At 41.6% G+C, this 12,622-nt stretch overlaps 1 protein-coding gene across 2 annotated transcripts in view; it reads left to right on the top strand.

Annotated features, from left to right (window-relative positions):
• The first annotated feature begins 2,241 nt into the window (after window positions 1-2,241).
• PLCG2 (phospholipase C gamma 2) overlaps window positions 2,242-12,622 on the top strand; it is a 68,382-nt gene continuing 58,001 nt past the window's right edge. Inside the window, exon 1 of one of the 2 annotated variants that reach the window (XM_054078667.1) lies at window positions 2,242-3,031. The gene's annotated coding sequence lies outside the window, so the exon portion shown is untranslated. Of the gene's footprint in view, window positions 3,032-10,875; window positions 10,916-12,622 lie in introns of those variants that run through there. The other variant, XM_054078668.1, reaches the window with a different exon arrangement.

The following is a 12,622-nucleotide window of genomic DNA, read 5'->3' as shown; positions in this document are numbered from 1 at the left end:
AACCAGAAAGACTGCTGCCCTCCTCCATTTCAAGGGAAGACTAATTAGAGAACATCCTCTTTATGCTATCAGCTTATCCCTAAAACATTAATTTTTCCTTCAAACAGTAAAAATGAAAAGAGGGTATGGTCAAAACAGTGAGATACAGGAGTCCCACACACACTGAGGAGCAACTGCAGCTCATTTTATCTTCAGTTGATCCAAAATTTTCTGCAGACCCTGATTTTTGATAGAATGATTAAACATCATTTTTGAACACGCCCGAGAAAGCAGCAAATTTGTTCTCAAGACAGATATAAATAAAGCCATGCTGTTTGAAGGTCTAGAAAAATTATAAAAGGTAGATAAGCAAGAAATACTACTTCCAAGGCAGCTCTACTCTCAACTTTTCTGCTTAAATATTTCAACAGAAATTATTAGTGTGGAATTTTTTTTTCAATCATCATGGAGGTTTTCACAAAACTTTTTTCTGTTTGCAAAATGCTCTTTTTCATTGACAAATTGCTTACACTATTCTAATTTTTTCCCCAAATCGACTGTGATAGGTCTTAATATATTTTAAGGTATCCATAGATGTCAAGACAATAGATTTTTTGTTTTCTCTTTGTCTTCACAAGAATCAGTCAATTGCTGGCTGGGTGGATCTGTCATTAGCAAATTGCAAAATACAGAATGATTTGCTTAATCACATGGTCACTTTTTTCAGCTTCCTCTCGGAAGATGGATGTAACTAAGTAACATGCAGATCAAATTCCAGGTATTTCAGCCAACTATGCTGTTCAAAGACTATTGTTGTGAGCTTCTGAATGTTTTTGCTGGATGAAGATGTATGTGAAACTTCAGCTTTAAACCAATTATGCTTCATCTCTTCACTTATGGGAATAGAGTCAACAACCTCTCATTGTTTTTCTGTCCTGTATTCTGTTGTTGTCTGTCCTATGATGCAAAGAACCACTGGTTTTAGCTATCGTAATTGCTAATAATAATAATAATAATTCTATAATAATTACAGCTACAGATGTGAAGTATTCCACTTGAAACTGGCATTCTTCAGTGTGAAACATGATGTCCACTGATAACTTAATGATAGGCAAACTCAAACTTCGCATGTTTTAGTTAAAAAAAAATTTCTATTCTGTATTTTTCTCTGAGAGAAACATGAAACAAAAATACCTGTCGTTTAAATAGGCAGCCCCGCACTTCCTGACTGACCCAGTATAAACCACTGTTGCTCTGCACCCATTATTTCCTCTCTTTGAAAAAAAAATGTAATAAAATTAGCCACAGTCTGGCAATAACTTGCTTTCCCATTGACCTTATCTCTCATCTTCTGGGGGTAGTCGCTTTTCACAAGAAGATAAGCTAAAGACACAGCTCACCTGGATTCCCACATTCAATTCTGGAGTCCTCAGCATAGGAAGGACATGTATCTACTAGAGTGAGTCTGGAGGAGGCCACAAAGATGATCAGAGGACTGGAGCATCTCTCATACGTGGACAGGCTGAGAGAATTGGGCTTGTTCAGCCTGGAGGCTCCTGGGAGACCTTAGAGCAGCCTTCCCATACTTAAAGGGGGCCTACAGGAAGCCTGGGGAGGGGCTCTTTGTCCTGGAGAAACCATCAAAAATCAACTTCAGCATTTGTTTCTGCTTTGCAACCGAGTCTTTCCTTCCAGAGAAGTAGCTCAGGTCCCCTTGTCCATCTGAAGACTTCTTTTATCAAGTCAGCAGCTCTGCATGTTACCTCCATGTATGTTGCTAGATCAGTGGGAGCTGGTGCCTTTCACACACAGTGTGCAAGTTTTTCTTGCTTCTCTTTAGCGATCCTATAAGGAGCTTTATCTCCAGTTATATTTCTGCTTTTTTTTTTTTGAGTTTTGTATGGGTTTTTTTGGTCAAATGGTGTCATATTTTGCCTGGCTTTCATAAAATACTTTGAAAAATATCTTGCTAGATTTGAACACTGTTTTGATATTAATATTTTTTGATATTAATATTTGGATTTTGTTTTAATCTGTTAAAATTATATTTATGAATAGATTTGTCTGTAGATCTATTGATAAATTATGATTACTATTTGAGAATAAATCAATAGGAAACTGGTATTATTCAGCTTCAACATTTTCATTTTTTAAAAATAAAAAATAAAATTGGTGCAAATTATCAGCTATTAATCTGTTTCCCTCCAGGCTAATAAACCAGGAGCCGTCTTCTGGTATAACTTTTAAATCCTCAGTTCCAAGTGGAAGCCATTTTTATCCTGACAGCAGATGGCTCAACACAGGTTGTGTGTATATATATTACAAATGCATATCTCAAAACAGAAGTAAGTGCTTTCAGTTCTCATGGTTTGTTTTATTTTTCTTAGGATTAAAGATATTAGATATTTTCCTTAAAGCCCAGCTGCTGGAATCGGCAGAGTCCAGGAGACTCTTAGTGTTTGCTAAAAAAGTAAATGATGAACTCCCTTGGTTACAAAGAAAACTTAAAACCAGGAAGAGAGGATATCCCAAAGGTTTAGAAAGCTAAGAATTCAAAATTTGCCTAAGATGAGCTAGAAACAGTAATGATTGTTGTGTTGATGTCAGGAGGGGGCATTTTTAATGCATTACTGCATTTTTAATGCATGATGGAAGTGACAGAACATGAAAAGAGCTCAGCCCATGAAGACGGTAAAAAAGGAGTGAGTCTCGCTGGCTGGAAGTGACATATTTCAGAATTTGTTTCCACTTTCTTTCTTATGACTTCCTTTTTTTTTTATTCCCCCCTCCCCGTTAACAACAACCGTAACAAAATCTGTCCTTGTGAAGGAGAAGAGAGTGTCATCAAAGGCGACAGCTTTTTAAACAATTTTAAATTAGCTAAAAGGCCCAGGCTGCTGAAAACTGGATAAGAAATTTTGTATGCTTAAGGGATCTTAACAGTGTGCTTTTACCCAGGTGGAATCAGAGTACAAAGAGGAAGAAACGTCCGTTTGACACTGCCTTGCTAATCTCAGCGGTATATCATTCATTATTCCGCACAGGATTAAAGGTAAGCTCTGTATTGCTGCCTTTGAGACGCAGCAGGGCAGCTATCCTTTGTAGAAATGGGGTTAAATAATTCCTGATGTGTGGCAGAAAGGATCTGGAGAGAAGACAGTTGGGTTTAAATTACCTGGCAGAGTATTCTGTGTTCTAACTTTTGTCTTCTCTCCCATAAAATAAAACATTCTGTAGTTTAGCTCCAGAATAAAAGGACTTTCTTAATCGTAAAGGAAATGTAAAAAGCATTTTATTTGAAAGAGGAACAGTATCTTAAAATTGCTAATCGAGTCTAAGAAAAAAAAAAAGGAGGAAACATTTTTGTGTGTGTGTGCATGAAATTTTTAATGTCATGAAGAGGCAAATAAGGCCTGGATGCTCAGCTGAAGATAATGAGCTATTTTTAATTCATTCCAATTTGGAGATGAGGCTAAATAAGCATTTGCAAATTCACATTACTAGGTTCTTTCTTTATTCTAGACATTGTTAAATGAGGGACATGTTAGAAACTTTCCTTTGAAAGAAAGTTTGTTGTTTTTTCGTGTTTTGTCTCTGTTAGAAAAGTTCAGGTTTAATGTTTGTTTTTTAAACAGCTCATACAGGGCATAAGCTCAGATTTTCAGTCAAATATTTCAGTCAAAAGATTGAGAAGATCTTGGTAGCCGGTACTTACAACATATTGTGAAGTTTCTGAATATTGTAGCAGAAATGAAATCCTCTAGGAGATGCAGAAGGCTTTTAATATATGATTTTTAATATGCTAAGGGACACAATGACTCTACCTGCATATGCAGACTTGTATTTGAGAAATAGTGTGTGTCTTGAGGTGGTTGATATCTGCCCGAATTTCTGAAAAATGGTCCTTTGCCAACAGAGCTTCTTCTGAAGGTGCAAAGTTGAATTTGCTTCACATGGTACTCAGAAGGTTGTTATTATAGACCATGGACCTCAGTGAATCTGCACAGTTTGCTGTACCAAGTCTTCTCTACCTATCAGCCCCAGAGCAGAGTACACATCCGGCTCTAACACAGCTGCTCTCATTCCTTCTGCAAGCTAGAAGGCAGTTTGGGAGACTAAAAAATTTAAGAAGCCTATCCCAAATATCTAATTTATTCAAGACTTCATTCATTAGCACCTATATTATCTAATTTTTTTCCTCTAAATTCTTAATAAATACGTTAATAAGATTGGGCCCCTGTGCCAGGGTCTGTCATGCCTCACCCAATACCAACTCCTACCTCGATCTGTTGACGCACAGGGTCTCTAACTCTGTATGTTAAAAAGATGTTTATCATAAAAAGTAGAACAGGAGGTTTTGACCCTTTTATGTGACTCATTCAGTTATGACTCCGGCGCATAAAGATAACAGCAATTGCAACAATGATTTGCATTCTATACAAATATGCTGATCTAAGAGATAAACCAGATGGATGCTCTTCCAAGGCACAGGCATCTGCAATGCATATACCAGAAGAGTATCTCTCATTCTACCCCTGTTCAGAAACTCTCTCTCAAGTAGACCATTAATTTTTCAATCATATTTTTATTTTAGTGAGATTTTGACACGTGTTTTTATGTGACTACATGCTTATCTCTATTAGGACCAGTGTGCTTTCTCAATTTCCAGCTAATTCCAGTACTTTGATTAGCTAGAGGGCTTTTCTAAACTTTTCTGATGTAGCATGTGATGGATTATAGCTGATTTTTGCATGAACGAGCACAGATGCAAGAACTTCTCCTCCCTTCCTGTGTGCCCTGAGGGAAGGCCTCAGACAATAATAAATCCCTGCAATCAGCCATGTATAAAGTAGTGAAAGACGTGGGTTATGTCTGTTTAATAGTCCCGGAAGATCTTCCACCAGTGGTAGCAAAGTCAACATTAACAAGAAGTCAGAATGGGAGGAAAATGGGAAACAACCAGCCTAAGAGCATGTTGCAGCAGTGCTTGGTGTGTGTTCTTACTGTCAGTGAACACCGCAAGACCTCACCAGGGCTTCATGTGGTGAGTTCCGAGCAGTGGCTAAACACACCAGTCCAGCCTCGCTCATCACTGTGCCCAGCCTGCCTTAAGTTAGCCTTCTTTATGCCTCTCGGAGCTCATGAGGATAATGAATGAGAGCAGGTGGCTAGAGCAGACAATAACAAAGCGCTTTTCTCTCCTAAACTTAACTGTGGTGCTACTCTGCAGTGGGAAAGAAATGAAAGGCTGAAAGGTAACTGGAGGAAAAACCTGGACTTTTTCTTGCTGAGTTGCAACTCACTTCATTCAGTAGTTTTTTTCAGTGCTTCCCAGTTGCAATCACATTGTTTTTTATGAAAGGTTTTCCTTTTATTGGCTCAAAAGGCACAGGAGGAAAGTTATCCTGGTTCCCTGCAGAGTCTCCTGCAGTTTTCCTGTTCTGCTGAGACCTTGGTAGCACTGAATTTCTCAGTGTCGATAGTGCTAATATTGAGCAGCTGGCATTTTACCACTGTTGCTGCAGTGGCTGTAGTGTTATTCCCTTCATTTGGAGGTGTGACTGCAATCCCTTTAAATAAACTGGTGTTTAGTGCAGCCAGCAAAACTGGCCCAAGACAATGAGTAAATATAGCTAATTAGTATACATATAAAAACCCACACTTTGATGCTTAGTTCAAATGTTCTCGCACGTATTTTGATGTTTTTCTTGGTCATCCAAATCACACAACAGAGTTGCTGCTCAACTGAAAGTTAAAAAAAAAAATAATTCTGACAAATGAAAAGATTTCTTCTGGCATATCTAGCTTTGCAATGAGGGAATACCATTCCTAGGGCAGGACGCTATTACAAAACCTGGAACACATTCTGCCCAAGGTGTGCCACTGCTGTGAGATGTCTGGTCAATCTGCTGAGTCTCTAGGTCTGATGCCTTTGAAAATGTGAAATAATGATCTCAATTTTTTTGTTTTAAATTGCTTTGACATCTACAAATGAAAATTATTACAGAAATTGCAAGGGATAGTACTATATTTTGTGTATGAGGACAGAAGGCAATAATACCTCAGAAGTTTTTTTAAAATGCAGTGCTCGCTAATACCAAGGGATAGGGTGAATTAACGGTGGAGTAGCTGAATGTTTTAGGACTCAGACAAACATCAGAGCAGGCAACAGGCCAATCAAATAAAAGTAGAACCAACCCACCTTCATGTCAGCTTTTCTGTCAGTGACTTAAGTAGTTTACTTTAAATCAATATTTACTTTAAATATTATGATTAAGAGACAATAATGTACCAAGATTAAAACGAAACTGATAAGAATGGAGCCAAGTATACACTGGAACACTTTTTACAAGAAATACACTTTGCCAGGAGCCTGAACTCCATTATGCTGAGAGGTACTGAGGGTGTTGGACCTCTCACGCACTACCATCATGTTTGAAGGTGGATGCCCTGTAAATTTCATTATTTGAGTTGTGCTGCTACAGCAGGACATTATTCTCAAATGTCAGCTTCATGCTGTGAAGGCCCTTTTAAAACACTAAAGAGGTGACCATTAAAATCCCATCAAGTCTTCCCAGCTGAAGCTACTGCCATGGGACAACAGGATGGTACAAGACTGTTCTGCCAGTGGCAGCAGTCACTGGAAATCCTTCCCCACCTTGCTCCAGCATGCAGCAGTCGCCGCCACCTCAACTCTGCAATGGGGCAAGAGGCCAATGGCTGCTGGGCCATTGCATGCAACGTCAAGTCTAGGACTAGCCTTGATTACTACATCCTGTGTACAAGAAATTTAATTCTCTTTGGCAAGGGAAAAACTTTGACAAAATAAGAGTTTTTGCATAAAAGCTATAAAAAAGCAACATATTCTTTGCATTCACTGGCCTCTGGAATCCCAGCAGCCAAAGAGTTCATGTGGATGTGTGTGTGAGCATCCTCTCATAAATCCGCCCAGGAAGCAGTAAACAGTTCTGCAAAGGTAATATCACTCCACTTACAGCAACTGTCTTCAGTCAGACTTGACTGATCACAGATATTTCCCTCAAATTGGCACTTGCTTCCTGAGGGGAAATTGAATTGACACCTAATCCTGAGAAGGCTGTATGCAAGTTCTCTTGACAATGAGTGTAAAACTTGCTTCAGAAACCTGCAGATTAAAAATTCATAAAAGAAAAGCTTGAAAATAAAGTATTCTCTACGAAATTTCTCCTTATAGGTTTGCAGCTCTAACTAGGAAATCTGGCTGACCTAATGTACCTCCTGCTGAGGACTGGTAATGGTGTGATAGTGTAGCAAGTACTTGGGCTAGATAGGCTGCCAGTGACAGTCTCCAAAACATTTGTTCCTCCTGCTTAATGACTCTAACATTTCTTATAATTGATGGGACAAAGCTATTCTACTGTCTTCTATATAAAAGCTGTATTTTCTTAGTAGCTCCTGTGAGGAGGCGGCACCAGTGTTATGACCATTATTTATTATATTCATGAGGCTGCTTAGCTAGTTCTGTGATTCTCTTTCATGCCTTGCTTTGTTATTCAGAGTAAGCAATCAACACTTCATTACCAAATACACCAGTAACAGAGCTGAATTTCTAATCCTGTAATTAAAGAAGTGTCAATGTCAACACTATAAATGCCCTTTTTGAGGATTTATGACTGAAATGTAAAAATGTTCTCCCAGCTGAAAAACCTGCTTCTCAGCTCTTATAATATGAACTGTGATTGTATTTTTTAACAATTCAAAGAGCATTTTAAAATTATAAGAAGAAAGTTGAGCTGGGGGAAAGAAAAAGGAAAAAGAAAAAAGGCAGGAAGATTTTATTCTAGTGGCTAACTTCCTTCTCCTCTTTAAAAGCACAGACTTTGCTGGGGCACCTATCCAGGCATTTTTGCTACAAAAAAGACTGAACATGTCACCTGATAATTATCTGTGACTGTGAGTTCCATACTCTTTACAGCAAGTTGTGTTTTCTGTCTGAATGGTCTCACTTTTAAGATTAGAGAGCTGGATGGCAGAGTTGTTGATTCTGACAGTAATTTGAATCTTCTGTTGTGATTGTGAAGATGTCTGAGTACACTTCTCGTGTAGTGGATGTGCTGAGTAACAGCTGGTTTCTAAGAGTTACTATTTTATTGGTTTGGTTTTAAGACTTACTTGCTTCATCTGTACGGCTGAGATTTTTGCAACATCCTGCAACTTATTAATTCGATGTTATGATCCCCATTGCAGTTATGATTTTCTTCCACGTACCTATTTTCTTTGTCTATATGACCACTCTTCAGCTTTAAGAGAGAGAGCTTTATCAGGTAAGTCTACAGTTGTGCAGGAAATGTTGGAAGCTTTGAGTCTTCCTTCCAGGACACCACTGAGGTACAACCACACCGAAGTGTGTCAAGCCCAGTACACTTTGCCGCAGTGCTTAACATGTGCAGCAGGGTCTCCAAGTATCATAAAGATGATTGACTCCATGCCTGTGCAGCTTGCAGGTTGTTCAAGGGTGGTTCCTGTGCTGAAGCTGTGTCATATGACTGACAAAGAGGCTGTTGGTACCTGGCCAAGTGAAGCAGAACCCAGCAAGGCTGCTGAGGTTGATATTTGCTGGAACTTGGATTCACTGTCATCATCTCCAGACGAATCCTGGATGTGAGAGATGGGATTCTGAGAATACTGTTATCTCTTGCTTGTAAAATGCCTGGGATCACCTCCATCCTTCAGCTCTCTGTGGTGTGTGGTATGCACCTTGTGGCTTTGACCATACGGATGTTTTAGTATTAGCTTTTGCAGCTGTGGAAGTTGGCCACTCAGTGCTAGCATACTGTCACCATTCAAATAATTTCAAAGGCAAGCAGCTTCAACATAACTGAAGGCTTAAAAGTTGAATAGCTAAAAATAAAGTACGGGAGACACAACCTGATATTACTGGTGCACATTCTGCTATTCTCCTTCTTTTACTATCATGTCTCCTGTAAGATGTTGTTCTGTGAATTTGTAAGTGTTGCATGCTATAAAGAGGGGAATTTTGCCAGATTTGGCATCCAGAAAAATCTGAAGTGTTTTTAGAAAGGTGGTTCATAAAATGGTGAACAATGATGAGATTGTAATCGTTGTCATTTTATTTTGCTTTTAAAATGATCCACACCTTTCACAGGTATTGGAGTTCAGGCTTTTTTTCCTTTCGAGGTGATGTATTTTGAAGGGACTACACAGTTCTGTTCTTGTTAAGTCATACTCATTTGAAACTCTCTGGTGCATTTAACTGTGATAAAGGCTTGTTAGTTTGCTTTTGGAAAGAGTTTCCCGAATTGCTCCTACAGCTTTTGCTGTATAAAATGGACATTTTCTTCTCTTTCTAGGTAAATAGATAGTATTGCTGCTGGTGTTTATTGCAGAACTTGTTGCTACCCTGTTCCAGATATCATTTTGTTTCAGTAGTTTCTCTACGTACAAAGTGAAACCATTAACACAAAATAATGTTTGACTACTGTTCAGCCATTTATAAAGCTGATTTATGGAAAACTTTTCCTCTCGAAAGAGTAGATTAGATTCTAGTCTTTTAAAAGGCGTGTCCATTCCACTCCTTGTGTCAGCTACTGGTGTTGGAAGGAGAGGAGATGAAGACGTATCTTTGCCAGACTTAACTCCAGTGTTTGGAAACCAATATTTGGAATATGGGTTCTGCTGTAGTAACATGGAGCTGCCCTAGCAGAATTAGCCAAGAACTTGCTTCCTCTGCATGAGAAATGTGTTCCTTGCAGACACTGTACCATCTCTAGCTTTGGTTTCTAGGCATTTGTTTCATAGTTTTCTGAACCGGCCTGACTTGCTTCCTGCGATAGCTTCGTTATTCTGCCTACAGATGCAGGAATTCTCCCCATCTTTATCAAACAGGTCTGGGGCAAGACTGATTCTTCAAATTTCATGGCAGCATCGGGGCTTGACCTGAAAACAGTAATTCCTGTCCTATCATTGCTATTCTGATTCCCAGACTGGGAAATACCTTGTGTTGGTGATCCAAAGCCCAGGTTGTTGAGATACAAAGGTATGGTGTATCAGTTAAAGTGAGTCAGTTTCAGCTTGAAAACCCCAGTGATGGTCAGTTTCAGAGCTCAAGGCTCTCATCAATCAGCCCAACCACTGGGGCACTGGGGGGACATTGGCAGGGGGATATGAGGGGGTGCTGAGGGGCAATTGGGGGTGCTGGGAGGGCACTGGGGAGAGCTGGGTGGGCAGTTTGGGGCGCTAAGGGGTGCTGAGGGGCACTGGGGAGCAATGAGGGGGCAATGGAGGGTACTGGGAAGGCAATGAGGGGCACTGGGGGGGCAATGGGGGATTCTGGGGATGCAATGAGGGGTGCTATGGGGAGGGCTGAAGGGCACTGGGGGGCACTGGAGAGCACTGAGAGGGCACTGGGGGCTCTGAGGGGGCTATATGGGACGCTGAGGGTGCTATGAGGGGCGCTGGGGTGGGCAGTGGGGGGGACAGTGAGGGGCAATAGGGAGCCCTGGGAGGGGACTGGGGGGCGCTGGGAAGCAATGGGGGCACTGGAGGGGCAACGAGTGGCTGTGGGGGATTAGTGGGGGGCACTGGGGAGGATATGAGGGGCTCTGAGGGGCACTGGGGAGCACTGGGGGGGATTGGGAGCGCTGAGGGGGAGCAATGGGGGGCACTGGAGAGCACTGAGGGGGCACTGGGGGCTCTGAGGGGGCTATATGGGACGCTGAGGGTGCTATGAGGGGCGCTGGGGTGTGCAATGGGGGGGACAATGAGGGGCAATAGGGGGCAGTGGGGACGCTGAGGGGGCACTGGGGGACAGTTGAGGGACACTGGGAGGCAGCCCCCCCCGCCCGTCCCCGCGCGCCGGGAGGTGCCGGGGGGGTCACGTGTCCCCGCCCCTTCCCGGTCGCGGCAGAAGCGGCAGCGGGAGCCGCGCGAGGCGCAGGTGAGGGCGGCCCCGGGGGGCGCGGGAGGGGCCGGGGGCGTGCGGCTGCCCCGCCGGGGAGGACGGGAAGGAGCCGTGCCCGTGTGCAGCCCACCCCGGGGGAGCGCCCCCTCCCCGCTCCGGGGCTGTCGCTGCGAAGCTTTTCACTGTGCTGTGTGTTGATTGTTGTTAATTATTAGCGCGCGGTAATGAGCTGGTGGTGGGTATCGCTTGTGGCAGTGCTGGGCTGAGGCAGCGGTGGTGTCCCGAGTGCATCCACGGGCAGAGACGGGGCGAGGGTGCCACGACTCTTGTGTAAGTGGAGGCGCCGGTGCCTGAGCAAATGGGAAAGGTTCGAACTGACTGGAGTCGAGCTTTGAGTTGCACCGCTGGGTGGGTGTTGTGTGCCGGGAAAGCACCTGCTGCGTTACAGGAGTGAAGTTTTAACAGGCGGGATTCAGCAGTGCTTCTCCGAGATGTCCTTTGCTAGCCTGTACCCTTGGAGTTTGCCTTTACTACAGTTTTTCCTCTTTGTTTTATCACAAAGAGTTGTAAGCCGATCTTAAGATAAGAAGGGTTTGTTTTTGAAACTCTGAAGTACTGAAATGAAGCTAAAACAAATAAACAGATTTTTTAATAGACTCAGTAGGTTTTTTTTTTCCGTGTCCATGTTCACTTGGTCACTTGCAATGAATCTTTCTGACTTTTTGTCCAAATTAGTCAGACTCTTCAATAAAAACCAATATAGAAACTATTTATAAACCAGCAGTAAGAAATGGTTCTAATTTTGCGTGTGGTGTGGGACACCATCAAAGTTTTGCTCTTTTGATGCCTACAGTCAAGGGGAAAGAGTTGTGCGTTGATTTCTGTGTCTAAACTGGAGCTTGCGATATGTTTCTGTGGCTGTTAGTTCACACCTTAAATTGTATAAGTAATGCTGGACCTTTCTACTCTAGGCTTCAATAACTCTTTGGTTGAAGAACAATAATGTTTCCATTGCACGTAAGGGTATCTTGTAGCTCATACCCCACTGGTTTAGAGGTATCCAGATAATAGGGTAATGAGGATCATTACAGAGTTCTACTGCATGAATGGGTAGAGATATTGTTGATTCGAATAGTTGTGCAGTGATGGGTGTTAGAAGGCTGAGGGACACCTGTGGGTAGGTGTAAGGAGGCTCTTATTATTAAAAAGATCAGGTCTAATATCAAGGGCTTCCTAGTGGAAGCTCTTCTTAATGGAACACTCTTTCGGTAGCTGTGATGTGTTTTATTGCTCTTTGTGACATTCTTAAACTGGAGCAGTAGCCAAAACACTATAGGAACTGTCAGCTTCAGATACTACAATGTTCTTTCAACCTTTTGCTGATGAAGTAGATATGCTTAACTACAGTATTGTTTCATAGCGAGTTAAAAATCTTTCCTTGTGACTTAGGATTTAAGTTTGACTAAAACTGCTGTTTGCTCTGTTTTTTGAAGAAAGAGCTACTTTAAAAGGGGAAGTCCAGTATATTTTATTCAGCGGAAACTGTTTACGAAGCCACCTCTGAGAGGCAGTTCCTTTGTATGAAGGGACTAATCTTTCAAAAAACCCTGCTGCCTTGCCTTTTCTTAAATGGCTGTATTTAGAAACTCATGTTTCATTTTACAGCTACACCTTGTGCTGTAAAAGGCAAAGCAGATGCATATTTTGTTATTAACTCCTAAAAACAATATAATTTAAAAGTTT

The sequence above is a fragment of the Cuculus canorus genome, chromosome 13 (genome assembly GCF_017976375.1).
Source record: "Cuculus canorus isolate bCucCan1 chromosome 13, bCucCan1.pri, whole genome shotgun sequence".
In the NCBI taxonomy this organism is placed as follows: Eukaryota; Metazoa; Chordata; class Aves; order Cuculiformes; family Cuculidae; genus Cuculus; species Cuculus canorus.
The sequence above is the reverse complement of the archived record's forward strand: the minus strand, read 5'-3'. Positions and strand labels throughout refer to the sequence as shown.